We start from the raw sequence: 15,801 nt of genomic DNA, 5'->3' as shown, positions 1-15,801 counted from the left end.
CGAAACTACTTTCGAGTCAGACGCCTTAACCACTCGGCCACGGCTGCCCCGAACGCAGCGTTCTCCCGACACGTGCAAATTGAACCGTTTAAAGCACTGTGGTGTCAGAAAACGGCGTTGCTGCATTCTTTTCCGTAGTGTTTCCACCACTACCAGAGGAAACGCTACCAAATTATTAAAATTTCCGCCCGAACAGGGACTTGAACCCTGGACCCTTAGGTTAAAAGCCTAATGCTCTACCGACTGAGCTATCCGGGCTCACAACGCCTTATGAAACATCTCACGATGCACAACGACACATTGACTCATGTCCTTTACTGTTGTGCAATCGCTGCATGGAGCTGTTAGTAGTTAAACGTCGCCTGAATGCTGTCTGCAAACTTATCGCGCAAAGCTCGTAACAGACCATCGAACAATGTTGACACACGATGCAAAAACAAACTGCAGCAGTCGTTACGTCTCATACGTTGGAGTAGAGGATTTACGTGTTTTGTCGACACTCATCGGGCAATTGGAAAATTCACAAGCACTTCGAATGCAATGTTTCCCACGTTTTCGCTCATTTCACGGTTCCGCTGGAGACGTTCTTCACCTCCTGGCACAAAACAGGGAACGCAGTCGGTAGGACGTTTTTTTATTTTCTTACTTCTCAGAGAGTTGCCTACTGTGTTCCTCTTATGGCAAGCACTAGACAACCAGAACAGTTACAGAAGAGAGTCATGTCCGTTCTCGGCTCTAGTTACATTATCACAAAGTCAGAGCAATTCCATTGGCGTCGGCTTCAAAACGAAGCCGTGCCGAAACCCGGGATCGAACCAGGGACCTTTAGATCTTCAGTCTAACGCTCTCCCAACTGAGCTATTTCGGCTGACGTACAGCGCCCCTCTTTTGCACGTCTGCCCCGTTGCCAATTTCACAGTCATCTTCGTCTGAAAGAACACAGGGACGCCGAAAGGCGAACAGCAGATGCAGTAAAGTACCACACACATTTCTTCTGCTTCCATCGTCGTAACTAGCAAACATGTCGACTCGATTCATGTAATATTGACTTCGCTGACGCTAGAAAAGCTGTGCTATATCGATGCCACGTGCAACTAGTGTGCAGAGAACGAGGCAGAGGAAGGAGTGAGCCTCTCCAACGTGTGTGAGGCAGTATCTAGCAGATACACGCGGTAAAACGTTTGACTTGCGTTTGCTCATTAATTGCTACACGTCATCGTCTGCAAGCTAAAATAATCACATCTGCACTGCCCAGAGAGGCGACACTTGCACTGACACCTGGTGGACGGTTGTGAGACGAGGAGATGAGCTGTGGCTTCTGGGCACGACTGTAGCGCTGCACCCTGGAGCCAAGAACACTGCACCTTGCTGGCGGCCCACGTGTTTAGTAGTGACGCAACTGCTAGGATGCAGCTGAACGTCCATCTTCTGAGAGCGAGAAAATTTCCGCAGTCGGCAGGACTCGAACCTACGCTCCCAGAGGGAATCTGATTTCAAGTCAGACGCCTTAACCACTCGGCCACGACTGCACGTCTCACAGGCGTCTCTCGACAACTGAAACTCCCACCTTTGCAAGCAATCTCATGGCAGAAGGCAGCATGGGCTCACTCTTTTCTGTAGTGATTCCACTGCCAGCACATTAGACGTTACGAAAGTGTATTAATTTTCGCCCCGACAGGGACTAGAACCCAGGACCCTTTGGTTGAAAACCTAACGCTCTACCGACTGAGCTATCCGCACCCACGCACGAGCATTGTCATACAGCTGCGTCGTGTGCGAGTGATTCGCATGTCGTAATTGCTGGCTTATGGCTCCAATGGCGACTTCACCGACTTCCCACTGACGCGCCGCTGACGCTAGTTTTCTGGCGTCTTAAGGGATGGACATACTTGCAAGTAGCTGCGAGATCATTGAAAAGAAACGCGGCGCCATTGCTTTTGCCGCACTCGACTGATTGAATTGCAATTCCTAAAAAGGAATGAACCTTCACTCTGTCCAACAATTTCAAGCACGTGTGTGTACTCACGAACTCGGCGAAGGCGCGAGAAAATGACGGGGGCGCACTCGTGGGCCTGCGACGGCTTCCTGCAGTCACATCGTCAGTGCGAGGTGGACCGGTAGGCACAGGAAGCAGCGGCCGTCGTGAAACTCAGCATTCTTAAACGGAAATTTTCGTCTTGTTTAGAATGGCGTCATTGGTTTGCACGCTCATTCATGCGTGTGAAAGTATTTGCTGCTCTTTACGCAGAATCGCACGCAGCCGGCGGGATTCGAAACTACTTTCGAGTCAGACGCCTTAACCACTCGGCCACGGCTGCCCCGAACGCAGCGTTCTCCCGACACGTGCAAATTGAACCGTTTAAAGCACTGTGGTGTCAGAAAACGGCGTTGCTGCATTCTTTTCCGTAGTGTTTCCACCACTACCAGAGGAAACGCTACCAAATTATTAAAATTTCCGCCCGAACAGGGACTTGAACCCTGGACCCTTAGGTTAAAAGCCTAATGCTCTACCGACTGAGCTATCCGGGCTCACAACGCCTTATGAAACATCTCACGATGCACAACGACACATTGACTCATGTCCTTTACTGTTGTGCAATCGCTGCATGGAGCTGTTAGTAGTTAAACGTCGCCTGAATGCTGTCTGCAAACTTATCGCGCAAAGCTCGTAACAGACCATCGAACAATGTTGACACACGATGCAAAAACAAACTGCAGCAGTCGTTACGTCTCATACGTTGGAGTAGAGGATTTACGTGTTTTGTCGACACTCATCGGGCAATTGGAAAATTCACAAGCACTTCGAATGCAATGTTTCCCACGTTTTCGCTCATTTCACGGTTCCGCTGGAGACGTTCTTCACCTCCTGGCACAAAACAGGGAACGCAGTCGGTAGGACGTTTTTTTATTTTCTTACTTCTCAGAGAGTTGCCTACTGTGTTCCTCTTATGGCAAGCACTAGACAACCAGAACAGTTACAGAAGAGAGTCATGTCCGTTCTCGGCTCTAGTTACATTATCACAAAGTCAGAGCAATTCCATTGGCGTCGGCTTCAAAACGAAGCCGTGCCGAAACCCGGGATCGAACCAGGGACCTTTAGATCTTCAGTCTAACGCTCTCCCAACTGAGCTATTTCGGCTGACGTACAGCGCCCCTCTTTTGCACGTCTGCCCCGTTGCCAATTTCACAGTCATCTTCGTCTGAAAGAACACAGGGACGCCGAAAGGCGAACAGCAGATGCAGTAAAGTACCACACACATTTCTTCTGCTTCCATCGTCGTAACTAGCAAACATGTCGACTCGATTCATGTAATATTGACTTCGCTGACGCTAGAAAAGCTGTGCTATATCGATGCCACGTGCAACTAGTGTGCAGAGAACGAGGCAGAGGAAGGAGTGAGCCTCTCCAACGTGTGTGAGGCAGTATCTAGCAGATACACGCGGTAAAACGTTTGACTTGCGTTTGCTCATTAATTGCTACACATCATCGTCTGCAAGCTAAAATAATCACATCTGCACTGCCCAGAGAGGCGACACTTGCACTGACACCTGGTGGACGGTTGTGAGACGAGGAGATGAGCTGTGGCTTCTGGGCACGACTGTAGCGCTGCACCCTGGAGCCAAGAACACTGCACCTTGCTGGCGGCCCACGTGTTTAGTAGTGACGCAACTGCTAGGATGCAGCTGAACGTCCATCTTCTGAGAGCGAGAAAATTTCCGCAGTCGGCAGGACTCGAACCTACGCTCCCAGAGGGAATCTGATTTCAAGTCAGACGCCTTAACCACTCGGCCACGACTGCACGTCTCAGAGGCGTCTCTCGACAACTGAAACTCCCACCTTTGCAAGCAATCTCATGGCAGAAGGCAGCATGGGCTCACTCTTTTCTGTAGTGATTCCACTGCCAGCACATTAGACGTTACGAAAGTGTATTAATTTTCGCCCCGACAGGGACTAGAACCCAGGACCCTTTGGTTGAAAACCTAACGCTCTACCGACTGAGCTATCCGCACCCACGCACGAGCATTGTCATACAGCTGCGTCGTGTGCGAGTGATTCGCATGTCGTAATTGCTGGCTTATGGCTCCAATGGCGACTTCACCGACTTCCCACTGACGCGCCGCTGACGCTAGTTTTCTGGCGTCTTAAGGGATGGACATACTTGCAAGTAGCTGCGAGATCATTGAAAAGAAACGCGGCGCCATTGCTTTTGCCGCACTCGACTGATTGAATTGCAATTCCTAAAAAGGAATGAACCTTCACTCTGTCCAACAATTTCAAGCACGTGTGTGTACTCACGAACTCGGCGAAGGCGCGAGAAAATGACGGGGGCGCACTCGTGGGCCTGCGACGGCTTCCTGCAGTCACATCGTCAGTGCGAGGTGGACCGGTAGGCACAGGAAGCAGCGGCCGTCGTGAAACTCAGCATTCTTAAACGGAAATTTTCGTCTTGTTTAGAATGGCGTCATTGGTTTGCACGCTCATTCATGCGTGTGAAAGTATTTGCTGCTCTTTACGCAGAATCGCACGCAGCCGGCGGGATTCGAAACTACTTTCGAGTCAGACGCCTTAACCACTCGGCCACGGCTGCCCCGAACGCAGCGTTCTCCCGACACGTGCAAATTGAACCGTTTAAAGCACTGTGGTGTCAGAAAACGGCGTTGCTGCATTCTTTTCCGTAGTGTTTCCACCACTACCAGAGGAAACGCTACCAAATTATTAAAATTTCCGCCCGAACAGGGACTTGAACCCTGGACCCTTAGGTTAAAAGCCTAATGCTCTACCGACTGAGCTATCCGGGCTCACAACGCCTTATGAAACATCTCACGATGCACAACGACACATTGACTCATGTCCTTTACTGTTGTGCAATCGCTGCATGGAGCTGTTAGTAGTTAAACGTCGCCTGAATGCTGTCTGCAAACTTATCGCGCAAAGCTCGTAACAGACCATCGAACAATGTTGACACACGATGCAAAAACAAACTGCAGCAGTCGTTACGTCTCATACGTTGGAGTAGAGGATTTACGTGTTTTGTCGACACTCATCGGGCAATTGGAAAATTCACAAGCACTTCGAATGCAATGTTTCCCACGTTTTCGCTCATTTCACGGTTCCGCTGGAGACGTTCTTCACCTCCTGGCACAAAACAGGGAACGCAGTCGGTAGGACGTTTTTTTATTTTCTTACTTCTCAGAGAGTTGCCTACTGTGTTCCTCTTATGGCAAGCACTAGACAACCAGAACAGTTACAGAAGAGAGTCATGTCCGTTCTCGGCTCTAGTTACATTATCACAAAGTCAGAGCAATTCCATTGGCGTCGGCTTCAAAACGAAGCCGTGCCGAAACCCGGGATCGAACCAGGGACCTTTAGATCTTCAGTCTAACGCTCTCCCAACTGAGCTATTTCGGCTGACGTACAGCGCCCCTCTTTTGCACGTCTGCCCCGTTGCCAATTTCACAGTCATCTTCGTCTGAAAGAACACAGGGACGCCGAAAGGCGAACAGCAGATGCAGTAAAGTACCACACACATTTCTTCTGCTTCCATCGTCGTAACTAGCAAACATGTCGACTCGATTCATGTAATATTGACTTCGCTGACGCTAGAAAAGCTGTGCTATATCGATGCCACGTGCAACTAGTGTGCAGAGAACGAGGCAGAGGAAGGAGTGAGCCTCTCCAACGTGTGTGAGGCAGTATCTAGCAGATACACGCGGTAAAACGTTTGACTTGCGTTTGCTCATTAATTGCTACACGTCATCGTCTGCAAGCTAAAATAATCACATCTGCACTGCCCAGAGAGGCGACACTTGCACTGACACCTGGTGGACGGTTGTGAGACGAGGAGATGAGCTGTGGCTTCTGGGCACGACTGTAGCGCTGCACCCTGGAGCCAAGAACACTGCACCTTGCTGGCGGCCCACGTGTTTAGTAGTGACGCAACTGCTAGGATGCAGCTGAACGTCCATCTTCTGAGAGCGAGAAAATTTCCGCAGTCGGCAGGACTCGAACCTACGCTCCCAGAGGGAATCTGATTTCAAGTCAGACGCCTTAACCACTCGGCCACGACTGCACGTCTGAGAAGCGTCTCTCGACAACTGAAACTCCCACCTTTGCAAGCAATCTCATGGCAGAAGGCAGCATGGGCTCACTCTTTTCTGTAGTGATTCCACTGCCAGCACATTAGACGTTACGAAAGTGTATTAATTTTCGCCCCGACAGGGACTAGAACCCAGGACCCTTTGGTTGAAAACCTAACGCTCTACCGACTGAGCTATCCGCACCCACGCACGAGCATTGTCATACAGCTGCGTCGTGTGCGAGTGATTCGCATGTCGTAATTGCTGGCTTATGGCTCCAATGGCGACTTCACCGACTTCCCACTGACGCGCCGCTGACGCTAGTTTTCTGGCGTCTTAAGGGATGGACATACTTGCAAGTAGCTGCGAGATCATTGAAAAGAAACGCGGCGCCATTGCTTTTGCCGCACTCGACTGATTGAATTGCAATTCCTAAAAAGGAATGAACCTTCACTCTGTCCAACAATTTCAAGCACGTGTGTGTACTCACGAACTCGGCGAAGGCGCGAGAAAATGACGGGGGCGCACTCGTGGGCCTGCGACGGCTTCCTGCAGTCACATCGTCAGTGCGAGGTGGACCGGTAGGCACAGGAAGCAGCGGCCGTCGTGAAACTCAGCATTCTTAAACGGAAATTTTCGTCTTGTTTAGAATGGCGTCATTGGTTTGCACGCTCATTCATGCGTGTGAAAGTATTTGCTGCTCTTTACGCAGAATCGCACGCAGCCGGTAGGATTCGAACCTACGCTCCCAGAGGGAATCTGATTTCGAGTCAGACGCCTTAACCACTCGGCCACGACTGCCCGTAGGTCGAGGTTCTCCGACACATGCAACTTCTACGGTTTAAAGCTATGTGGCATCAGAAAACGGCGTAGCTGCATTCTTTTCCGTAGTGTTTCCACCGCTACCAGAGGAATCGCTACCAAAGTATTAAAATTTCCGCCCGAACAGGGACTTGAACCCTGGACCCTTAGGTTAAAAGCCTAATGCTCTACCGACTGAGCTACCCGGGCTCACACGACAATAGAGAACATCCCACGATGCACAGCTGTACATTGACTCATGTCCTTCACAGCTGTGCTATCGCTGCATGGAGCTGTTACTAATTAAACGTCGCCTGAATGCTGTCTATAAACGTGTCGCGCTAAGCTCGTAGCAGACTATCGAAGAATGCTGACACACAATGCAAAAACAAACCGCAGCAGTCGTTAGGTCTCATACGTTGGAGTAGAGGATTTACGTGTTTTGTCGACACTCACTGAGTAATTGGAAATTTCACAAGCATTTCGAATGCAATGCTTCCCACGTTTTCGCTCATTTCACGGTTCCGTTGGAGACGTTCTTCACCTCCTGACACAAAAAAAGGAACGCAGTCGGTAGGACTTTTCGTATTTTCTTACTTCTCAGGGAGTTGCCTACTGTGTTCCTCTTACGGCAAGCACTAGACAACCTGAACAGTTACAGGATAGAGTCATTTTTGTTATCGGCTGTACCTACATCATCACAGACTCGGAGCAATTCCATTGGCATCAGCTTCAAAACATACGCTTGCCGAAACCCGGGATCGAACCAGGGACCTTTAGATCTTCAGTCTAACGCTCTCCCAACTGAGCTATTTCGGCTCACACGTAAGTCCGCAGATTTGCGCGTCTTCGTTAACCTCTGAATCGCCGCCAATTTCACAGTCATCTTCGTCTGATAAGACATAGGGACGCTGAAAGGCGAGCAGCAGATGCAGTGAAGTACCACACACATTTCTTCTGATTCCATCATCGTAAGAAGCAAACATGTCGACTCGATTCATGTAATATTGACTTCGCTTTCTCTAGAAAACCTTTGCTATATCGATGCCACGTGCAACTCGTGTGCAGAGAACGAGACACAAGAAGGAGTGAGCCTCTCTACCATGTGAGAGGCAGTATCTAGCAGATACACACGCTAAAACATTTGACTTGCGTTAGCTCATAAATTGCTACACGTAATTGTCTGCAAGCTAAAATGGACACATCTGCACTGCCCAGAGAGGCGACACTTGCACTCACACCTGGTGGACGGCAGTGTGACGAGGCGATGAGCTGTGGCTTCTGGGTGCGACTGTAGCGCTGCAGCCAATAATACTGCACATTGCCGGCGACCCACGTGTTTAGTAGTGACGCAACTGCTAGAATGCAGCTGAACGCCCATCTTTTGAGAGCTACAAAATTTCCGCAGTCGGCAGGACTCGAACCTACGCTCCCAGAGGGAATCTGATTTCAAGTCAGACGCCTTAACCACTCGGCCACGACTGCCGGTAGCAGTAGCGTCTTCCGACACGTGAAAGTGCACCTTTAGAAGCAATCCAATGGCAGAAAGCGGCGTGGCCTCACTCTTTTCTGTAGTGTTTCCATTGCCAGCACATTAGCCGTTACGAAAGTGTATTAATTTTCGCCTAGACATGGCGTTGAACCCAACACCCTTTGGTTGAAAATCAAACGCTCTACCGACTGAGCTATCGTACAGCTGCGTGGCGTGCGAGTGATTCGCATGACGTAATTACTGGCTTATGGCTCCAATGGCGACTTCACCGACTTCCCACTGACGCACCGCTGACGCTAGTTTTCTGTCGTCTTAAGTGGTCGACATACTTGCAAGTAGCTGCGAGATCTTAAGAAAAGAAACGCTGCACCATTGCTTTTTCCGCACTCGAATGACTGAATTGCGATTCTTAAAAAAGAGAGAAATGAATGTTGGCTCTGTCCAACGCTTCCAAGCACGTCTGTGTACTCACGAACTCGGCGTCGACGCGAGAAAATGACGGGAGCGCACTCGTGGGCCTGCGACGGCTTTCTGCAGTCGCAGCGTCAGTGAGAGGAGAACCGGTAGCCACAGTAAGCAGCAGCCGTCGCGACACTCAGTATTGTTAAACGGAAATTTTCGTCTTGTTGAAGATGGCGCCATCGGTTTGCAACCGCGTTCACGTGTGTGAAAATATTTGCTCCTCTTTACGCAAAATCGCACGCAGCCGGTAGGATTCGAACCTACGCTCCCAGAGGGAATCTGATTTCGAGTCAGACGCCTTAACCACTCGGCCACGACTGCCCGTAGGTCGAGGTTCTCCGACACATGCAACTTCTACGGTTTAAAGCTATGTGGCATCAGAAAACGGCGTAGCTGCATTCTTTTCCGTAGTGTTTCCACCGCTACCAGAGGAATCGCTACCAAAGTATTAAAATTTCCGCCCGAACAGGGACTTGAACCCTGGACCCTTAGGTTAAAAGCCTAATGCTCTACCGACTGAGCTATCCGGGCTCACACGACAATAGAGAACATCCCACGATGCACAGCTGTACATTGACTCATGTCCTTCACAGCTGTGCTATCGCTGCATGGAGCTGTTACTAATTAAACGTCGCCTGAATGCTGTCTACAAACGTGTCGCGCTAAGCTCGTAGCAGACTATCGAAGAATGCTGACACACAATGCAAAAACAAACCGCAGCAGTCGTTAGGTCTCATACGTTGGAGTAGAGGATTTACGTGTTTTGTCGACACTCACTGAGTAATTGGAAATTTCACAAGCATTTCGAATGCAATGCTTCCCACGTTTTCGCTCATTTCACGCTTCCGTTGGAGACGTTCTTCACCTCCTGACACAAAAAAAGGAACGCAGTCGGTAGGACTTTTCGTATTTTCTTACTTCTCAGGGAGTTGCCTACTGTGTTCCTCTTACGGCAAGCACTAGACAACCTGAACAGTTACAGGATAGAGTCTTTTTTGTTATCGGCTGTACCTACATCATCACAGACTCGGAGCAATTCCATTGGCATCAGCTTCAAAACATACGCTTGCCGAAACCCGGGATCGAACCAGGGACCTTTAGATCTTCAGTCTAACGCTCTCCCAACTGAGCTATTTCGGCTCACACGTAAGTCCGCAGATTTGCGCGTCTTCGTTAACCTCTGAATCGCCGCCAATTTCACAGTCATCTTCGTCTGATAAGACATAGGGACGCTGAAAGGCGAGCAGCAGATGCAGTGAAGTACCACACACATTTCTTCTGATTCCATCATCGTAAGAAGCAAACATGTCGACTCGATTCATGTAATATTGACTTCGCTTTCTCTAGAAAACCTTTGCTATATCGATGCCACGTGCAACTCGTGTGCAGAGAACGAGACACAAGAAGGAGTGAGCCTCTCTACCATGTGAGAGGCAGTATCTAGCAGATACACACGCTAAAACATTTGACTTGCGTTAGCTCATAAATTGCTACACGTAATTGTCTGCAAGCTAAAATGGACACATCTGCACTGCCCAGAGAGGCGACACTTGCACTCACACCTGGTGGACGGCAGTGTGACGAGGCGATGAGCTGTGGCTTCTGGGTGCGACTGTAGCGCTGCAGCCAATAATACTGCACATTGCCGGCGACCCACGTGTTTAGTAGTGACGCAACTGCTAGAATGCAGCTGAACGCCCATCTTTTGAGAGCTACAAAATTTCCGCAGTCGGCAGGACTCGAACCTACGCTACCAGAGGGAATCTGATTTCAAGTCAGACGCCTTAACCACTCGGCCACGACTGCCGGTAGCAGTAGCGTCTTCCGACACGTGAAAGTGCACCTTTAGAAGCAATCCAATGGCAGAAAGCGGCGTGGCCTCACTCTTTTCTGTAGTGTTTCCATTGCCAGCACATTAGCCGTTACGAAAGTGTATTAATTTTCGCCTAGACATGGCGTTGAACCCAACACCCTTTGGTTGAAAATCAAACGCTCTACCGACTGAGCTATCGTACAGCTGCGTGGCGTGCGAGTGATTCGCATGACGTAATTACTGGCTTATGGCTCCAATGGCGACTTCACCGACTTCCCACTGACGCACCGCTGACGCTAGTTTTCTGTCGTCTTAAGTGGTCGACATACTTGCAAGTAGCTGCGAGATCTTAAGAAAAGAAACGCTGCACCATTGCTTTTTCCGCACTCGAATGACTGAATTGCGATTCTTAAAAAAGAGAGAAATGAATGTTGGCTCTGTCCAACGCTTCCAAGCACGTCTGTGTACTCACGAACTCGGCGTCGACGCGAGAAAATGACGGGAGCGCACTCGTGGGCCTGCGACGGCTTTCTGCAGTCCCAGCGTCAGTGAGAGGAAAACCGGTAGCCACAGTAAGCAGCAGCCGTCGCGACACTCAGTATTGTTAAACGGAAATTTTCGTCTTGTTGAAGATGGCGCCATCGGTTTGCAACCGCGTTCACGTGTGTGAAAATATTTGCTCCTCTTTACGCAAAATCGCACGCAGCCGGTAGGATTCGAACCTACGCTCCCAGAGGGAATCTGATTTCGAGTCAGACGCCTTAACCACTCGGCCACGACTGCCCGTAGGTCGAGGTTCTCCGACACATGCAACTTCTACGGTTTAAAGCTATGTGGCATCAGAAAACGGCGTAGCTGCATTCTTTTCCGTAGTGTTTCCACCGCTACCAGAGGAATCGCTACCAAAGTATTAAAATTTCCGCCCGAACAGGGACTTGAACCCTGGACCCTTAGGTTAAAAGCCTAATGCTCTACCGACTGAGCTATCCGGGCTCACACGACAATAGAGAACATCCCACGATGCACAGCTGTACATTGACTCATGTCCTTCACAGCTGTGCTATCGCTGCATGGAGCTGTTACTAATTAAACGTCGCCTGAATGCTGTCTACAAACGTGTCGCGCTAAGCTCGTAGCAGACTATCGAAGAATGCTGACACACAATGCAAAAACAAACCGCAGCAGTCGTTAGGTCTCATACGTTGGAGTAGAGGATTTACGTGTTTTGTCGACACTCACTGAGTAATTGGAAATTTCACAAGCATTTCGAATGCAATGCTTCCCACGTTTTCGCTCATTTCACGCTTCCGTTGGAGACGTTCTTCACCTCCTGACACAAAAAAAGGAACGCAGTCGGTAGGACTTTTCGTATTTTCTTACTTCTCAGGGAGTTGCCTACTGTGTTCCTCTTACGGCAAGCACTAGACAACCTGAACAGTTACAGGATAGAGTCATTTTTGTTATCGGCTGTACCTACATCATCACAGACTCGGAGCAATTCCATTGGCATCAGCTTCAAAACATACGCTTGCCGAAACCCGGGATCGAACCAGGGACCTTTAGATCTTCAGTCTAACGCTCTCCCAACTGAGCTATTTCGGCTCACACGTAAGTCCGCAGATTTGCGCGTCTTCGTTAACCTCTGAATCGCCGCCAATTTCACAGTCATCTTCGTCTGATAAGACATAGGGACGCTGAAAGGCGAGCAGCAGATGCAGTGAAGTACCACACACATTTCTTCTGATTCCATCATCGTAAGAAGCAAACATGTCGACTCGATTCATGTAATATTGACTTCGCTTTCTCTAGAAAACCTTTGCTATATCGATGCCACGTGCAACTCGTGTGCAGAGAACGAGACACAAGAAGGAGTGAGCCTCTCTACCATGTGAGAGGCAGTATCTAGCAGATACACACGCTAAAACATTTGACTTGCGTTAGCTCATAAATTGCTACACGTAATTGTCTGCAAGCTAAAATGGACACATCTGCACTGCCCAGAGAGGCGACACTTGCACTCACACCTGGTGGACGGCAGTGTGACGAGGCGATGAGCTGTGGCTTCTGGGTGCGACTGTAGCGCTGCAGCCAATAATACTGCACATTGCCGGCGACCCACGTGTTTAGTAGTGACGCAACTGCTAGAATGCAGCTGAACGCCCATCTTTTGAGAGCTACAAAATTTCCGCAGTCGGCAGGACTCGAACCTACGCTACCAGAGGGAATCTGATTTCAAGTCAGACGCCTTAACCACTCGGCCACGACTGCCGGTAGCAGTAGCGTCTTCCGACACGTGAAAGTGCACCTTTAGAAGCAATCCAATGGCAGAAAGCGGCGTGGCCTCACTCTTTTCTGTAGTGTTTCCATTGCCAGCACATTAGCCGTTACGAAAGTGTATTAATTTTCGCCTAGACATGGCGTTGAACCCAACACCCTTTGGTTGAAAATCAAACGCTCTACCGACTGAGCTATCGTACAGCTGCGTGGCGTGCGAGTGATTCGCATGACGTAATTACTGGCTTATGGCTCCAATGGCGACTTCACCGACTTCCCACTGACGCACCGCTGACGCTAGTTTTCTGTCGTCTTAAGTGGTCGACATACTTGCAAGTAGCTGCGAGATCTTAAGAAAAGAAACGCTGCACCATTGCTTTTTCCGCACTCGAATGACTGAATTGCGATTCTTAAAAAAGAGAGAAATGAATGTTGGCTCTGTCCAACGCTTCCAAGCACGTCTGTGTACTCACGAACTCGGCGTCGACGCGAGAAAATGACGGGAGCGCACTCGTGGGCCTGCGACGGCTTTCTGCAGTCCCAGCGTCAGTGAGAGGAAAACCGGTAGCCACAGTAAGCAGCAGCCGTCGCGACACTCAGTATTGTTAAACGGAAATTTTCGTCTTGTTGAAGATGGCGCCATCGGTTTGCAACCGCGTTCACGTGTGTGAAAATATTTGCTCCTCTTTACGCAAAATCGCACGCAGCCGGTAGGATTCGAACCTACGCTCCCAGAGGGAATCTGATTTCGAGTCAGACGCCTTAACCACTCGGCCACGACTGCCCGTAGGTCGAGGTTCTCCGACACATGCAACTTCTACGGTTTAAAGCTATGTGGCATCAGAAAACGGCGTAGCTGCATTCTTTTCCGTAGTGTTTCCACCGCTACCAGAGGAATCGCTACCAAAGTATTAAAATTTCCGCCCGAACAGGGACTTGAACCCTGGACCCTTAGGTTAAAAGCCTAATGCTCTACCGACTGAGCTATCCGGGCTCACACGACAATAGAGAACATCCCACGATGCACAGCTGTACATTGACTCATGTCCTTCACAGCTGTGCTATCGCTGCATGGAGCTGTTACTAATTAAACGTCGCCTGAATGCTGTCTACAAACGTGTCGCGCTAAGCTCGTAGCAGACTATCGAAGAATGCTGACACACAATGCAAAAACAAACCGCAGCAGTCGTTAGGTCTCATACGTTGGAGTAGAGGATTTACGTGTTTTGTCGACACTCACTGAGTAATTGGAAATTTCACAAGCATTTCGAATGCAATGCTTCCCACGTTTTCGCTCATTTCACGCTTCCGTTGGAGACGTTCTTCACCTCCTGACACAAAAAAAGGAACGCAGTCGGTAGGACTTTTCGTATTTTCTTACTTCTCAGGGAGTTGCCTACTGTGTTCCTCTTACGGCAAGCACTAGACAACCTGAACAGTTACAGGATAGAGTCATTTTTGTTATCGGCTGTACCTACATCATCACAGACTCGGAGCAATTCCATTGGCATCAGCTTCAAAACATACGCTTGCCGAAACCCGGGATCGAACCAGGGACCTTTAGATCTTCAGTCTAACGCTCTCCCAACTGAGCTATTTCGGCTCACACGTAAGTCCGCAGATTTGCGCGTCTTCGTTAACCTCTGAATCGCCGCCAATTTCACAGTCATCTTCGTCTGATAAGACATAGGGACGCTGAAAGGCGAGCAGCAGATGCAGTGAAGTACCACACACATTTCTTCTGATTCCATCATCGTAAGAAGCAAACATGTCGACTCGATTCATGTAATATTGACTTCGCTTTCTCTAGAAAACCTTTGCTATATCGATGCCACGTGCAACTCGTGTGCAGAGAACGAGACACAAGAAGGAGTGAGCCTCTCTACCATGTGAGAGGCAGTATCTAGCAGATACACACGCTAAAACATTTGACTTGCGTTAGCTCATAAATTGCTACACGTAATTGTCTGCAAGCTAAAATGGACACATCTGCACTGCCCAGAGAGGCGACACTTGCACTCACACCTGGTGGACGGCAGTGTGACGAGGCGATGAGCTGTGGCTTCTGGGTGCGACTGTAGCGCTGCAGCCAATAATACTGCACATTGCCGGCGACCCACGTGTTTAGTAGTGACGCAACTGCTAGAATGCAGCTGAACGCCCATCTTTTGAGAGCTACAAAATTTCCGCAGTCGGCAGGACTCGAACCTACGCTACCAGAGGGAATCTGATTTCAAGTCAGACGCCTTAACCACTCGGCCACGACTGCCGGTAGCAGTAGCGTCTTCCGACACGTGAAAGTGCACCTTTAGAAGCAATCCAATGGCAGAAAGCGGCGTGGCCTCACTCTTTTCTGTAGTGTTTCCATTGCCAGCACATTAGCCGTTACGAAAGTGTATTAATTTTCGCCTAGACATGGCGTTGAACCCAACACCCTTTGGTTGAAAATCAAACGCTCTACCGACTGAGCTATCGTACAGCTGCGTGGCGTGCGAGTGATTCGCATGACGTAATTACTGGCTTATGGCTCCAATGGCGACTTCACCGACTTCCCACTGACGCACCGCTGACGCTAGTTTTCTGTCGTCTTAAGTGGTCGACATACTTGCAAGTAGCTGCGAGATCTTAAGAAAAGAAACGCTGCACCATTGCTTTTTCCGCACTCGAATGACTGAATTGCGATTCTTAAAAAAGAGAGAAATGAATGTTGGCTCTGTCCAACGCTTCCAAGCACGTCTGTGTACTCACGAACTCGGCGTCGACGCGAGAAAATGACGGGAGCGCACTCGTGGGCCTGCGACGGCTTTCTGCAGTCCCAGCGTCAGTGAGAGGAAAACCGGTAGCCACAGTAAGCAGCAGCCGTCGCGACACTCAGTATTGT

The 15,801-nt window shown here is 49.6% G+C and overlaps 25 non-coding genes across 25 annotated transcripts; all 25 read right to left on the bottom strand.

Moving 5' to 3' along the window:
* Positions 1 to 185: 185 nt before the first annotated feature.
* Trnak-uuu (transfer RNA lysine (anticodon UUU)) lies at positions 186 to 258 on the bottom strand. The gene has a single exon. It is a non-coding gene; the product is annotated as a tRNA-Lys (tRNA).
* Positions 259 to 795: 537 nt separating this feature from the next.
* Positions 796 to 868, bottom strand: Trnaf-gaa (transfer RNA phenylalanine (anticodon GAA)). Its single transcript has one exon. It is a non-coding gene; the product is annotated as a tRNA-Phe (tRNA).
* A 579-nt stretch (positions 869 to 1,447) lies between these two features.
* Trnas-uga (transfer RNA serine (anticodon UGA)) lies at positions 1,448 to 1,529 on the bottom strand. Its single transcript has one exon. It is a non-coding gene; the product is annotated as a tRNA-Ser (tRNA).
* A 927-nt stretch (positions 1,530 to 2,456) lies between these two features.
* Trnak-uuu (transfer RNA lysine (anticodon UUU)) lies at positions 2,457 to 2,529 on the bottom strand. Its single transcript has one exon. It is a non-coding gene; the product is annotated as a tRNA-Lys (tRNA).
* Positions 2,530 to 3,066: 537 nt separating this feature from the next.
* On the bottom strand, positions 3,067 to 3,139 carry Trnaf-gaa (transfer RNA phenylalanine (anticodon GAA)). The gene has a single exon. It is a non-coding gene; the product is annotated as a tRNA-Phe (tRNA).
* A 579-nt stretch (positions 3,140 to 3,718) lies between these two features.
* Trnas-uga (transfer RNA serine (anticodon UGA)) lies at positions 3,719 to 3,800 on the bottom strand. Its single transcript has one exon. It is a non-coding gene; the product is annotated as a tRNA-Ser (tRNA).
* A 927-nt stretch (positions 3,801 to 4,727) lies between these two features.
* Positions 4,728 to 4,800, bottom strand: Trnak-uuu (transfer RNA lysine (anticodon UUU)). The gene has a single exon. It is a non-coding gene; the product is annotated as a tRNA-Lys (tRNA).
* A 537-nt stretch (positions 4,801 to 5,337) lies between these two features.
* On the bottom strand, positions 5,338 to 5,410 carry Trnaf-gaa (transfer RNA phenylalanine (anticodon GAA)). Its single transcript has one exon. It is a non-coding gene; the product is annotated as a tRNA-Phe (tRNA).
* Positions 5,411 to 5,989: 579 nt separating this feature from the next.
* Trnas-uga (transfer RNA serine (anticodon UGA)) lies at positions 5,990 to 6,071 on the bottom strand. Its single transcript has one exon. It is a non-coding gene; the product is annotated as a tRNA-Ser (tRNA).
* A 726-nt stretch (positions 6,072 to 6,797) lies between these two features.
* Positions 6,798 to 6,879, bottom strand: Trnas-cga (transfer RNA serine (anticodon CGA)). Its single transcript has one exon. It is a non-coding gene; the product is annotated as a tRNA-Ser (tRNA).
* Positions 6,880 to 7,016: 137 nt separating this feature from the next.
* On the bottom strand, positions 7,017 to 7,089 carry Trnak-uuu (transfer RNA lysine (anticodon UUU)). The gene has a single exon. It is a non-coding gene; the product is annotated as a tRNA-Lys (tRNA).
* A 536-nt stretch (positions 7,090 to 7,625) lies between these two features.
* Positions 7,626 to 7,698, bottom strand: Trnaf-gaa (transfer RNA phenylalanine (anticodon GAA)). Its single transcript has one exon. It is a non-coding gene; the product is annotated as a tRNA-Phe (tRNA).
* Positions 7,699 to 8,282: 584 nt separating this feature from the next.
* Trnas-uga (transfer RNA serine (anticodon UGA)) lies at positions 8,283 to 8,364 on the bottom strand. The gene has a single exon. It is a non-coding gene; the product is annotated as a tRNA-Ser (tRNA).
* Positions 8,365 to 9,072: 708 nt separating this feature from the next.
* Positions 9,073 to 9,154, bottom strand: Trnas-cga (transfer RNA serine (anticodon CGA)). The gene has a single exon. It is a non-coding gene; the product is annotated as a tRNA-Ser (tRNA).
* Positions 9,155 to 9,291: 137 nt separating this feature from the next.
* On the bottom strand, positions 9,292 to 9,364 carry Trnak-uuu (transfer RNA lysine (anticodon UUU)). Its single transcript has one exon. It is a non-coding gene; the product is annotated as a tRNA-Lys (tRNA).
* A 536-nt stretch (positions 9,365 to 9,900) lies between these two features.
* On the bottom strand, positions 9,901 to 9,973 carry Trnaf-gaa (transfer RNA phenylalanine (anticodon GAA)). The gene has a single exon. It is a non-coding gene; the product is annotated as a tRNA-Phe (tRNA).
* Positions 9,974 to 10,557: 584 nt separating this feature from the next.
* Trnas-uga (transfer RNA serine (anticodon UGA)) lies at positions 10,558 to 10,639 on the bottom strand. Its single transcript has one exon. It is a non-coding gene; the product is annotated as a tRNA-Ser (tRNA).
* A 708-nt stretch (positions 10,640 to 11,347) lies between these two features.
* On the bottom strand, positions 11,348 to 11,429 carry Trnas-cga (transfer RNA serine (anticodon CGA)). Its single transcript has one exon. It is a non-coding gene; the product is annotated as a tRNA-Ser (tRNA).
* Positions 11,430 to 11,566: 137 nt separating this feature from the next.
* On the bottom strand, positions 11,567 to 11,639 carry Trnak-uuu (transfer RNA lysine (anticodon UUU)). Its single transcript has one exon. It is a non-coding gene; the product is annotated as a tRNA-Lys (tRNA).
* A 536-nt stretch (positions 11,640 to 12,175) lies between these two features.
* On the bottom strand, positions 12,176 to 12,248 carry Trnaf-gaa (transfer RNA phenylalanine (anticodon GAA)). The gene has a single exon. It is a non-coding gene; the product is annotated as a tRNA-Phe (tRNA).
* A 584-nt stretch (positions 12,249 to 12,832) lies between these two features.
* Trnas-uga (transfer RNA serine (anticodon UGA)) lies at positions 12,833 to 12,914 on the bottom strand. The gene has a single exon. It is a non-coding gene; the product is annotated as a tRNA-Ser (tRNA).
* Positions 12,915 to 13,622: 708 nt separating this feature from the next.
* Trnas-cga (transfer RNA serine (anticodon CGA)) lies at positions 13,623 to 13,704 on the bottom strand. Its single transcript has one exon. It is a non-coding gene; the product is annotated as a tRNA-Ser (tRNA).
* A 137-nt stretch (positions 13,705 to 13,841) lies between these two features.
* On the bottom strand, positions 13,842 to 13,914 carry Trnak-uuu (transfer RNA lysine (anticodon UUU)). The gene has a single exon. It is a non-coding gene; the product is annotated as a tRNA-Lys (tRNA).
* Positions 13,915 to 14,450: 536 nt separating this feature from the next.
* Positions 14,451 to 14,523, bottom strand: Trnaf-gaa (transfer RNA phenylalanine (anticodon GAA)). The gene has a single exon. It is a non-coding gene; the product is annotated as a tRNA-Phe (tRNA).
* A 584-nt stretch (positions 14,524 to 15,107) lies between these two features.
* On the bottom strand, positions 15,108 to 15,189 carry Trnas-uga (transfer RNA serine (anticodon UGA)). Its single transcript has one exon. It is a non-coding gene; the product is annotated as a tRNA-Ser (tRNA).
* Between the last annotated feature and the right edge of the window lie 612 nt (positions 15,190 to 15,801).

The sequence above is a fragment of the Schistocerca gregaria genome, unplaced genomic scaffold (genome assembly GCF_023897955.1).
Source record: "Schistocerca gregaria isolate iqSchGreg1 unplaced genomic scaffold, iqSchGreg1.2 ptg000318l, whole genome shotgun sequence".
In the NCBI taxonomy this organism is placed as follows: Eukaryota; Metazoa; Arthropoda; class Insecta; order Orthoptera; family Acrididae; genus Schistocerca; species Schistocerca gregaria.
This window is presented reverse-complemented; position numbering and strand designations above follow the sequence as displayed.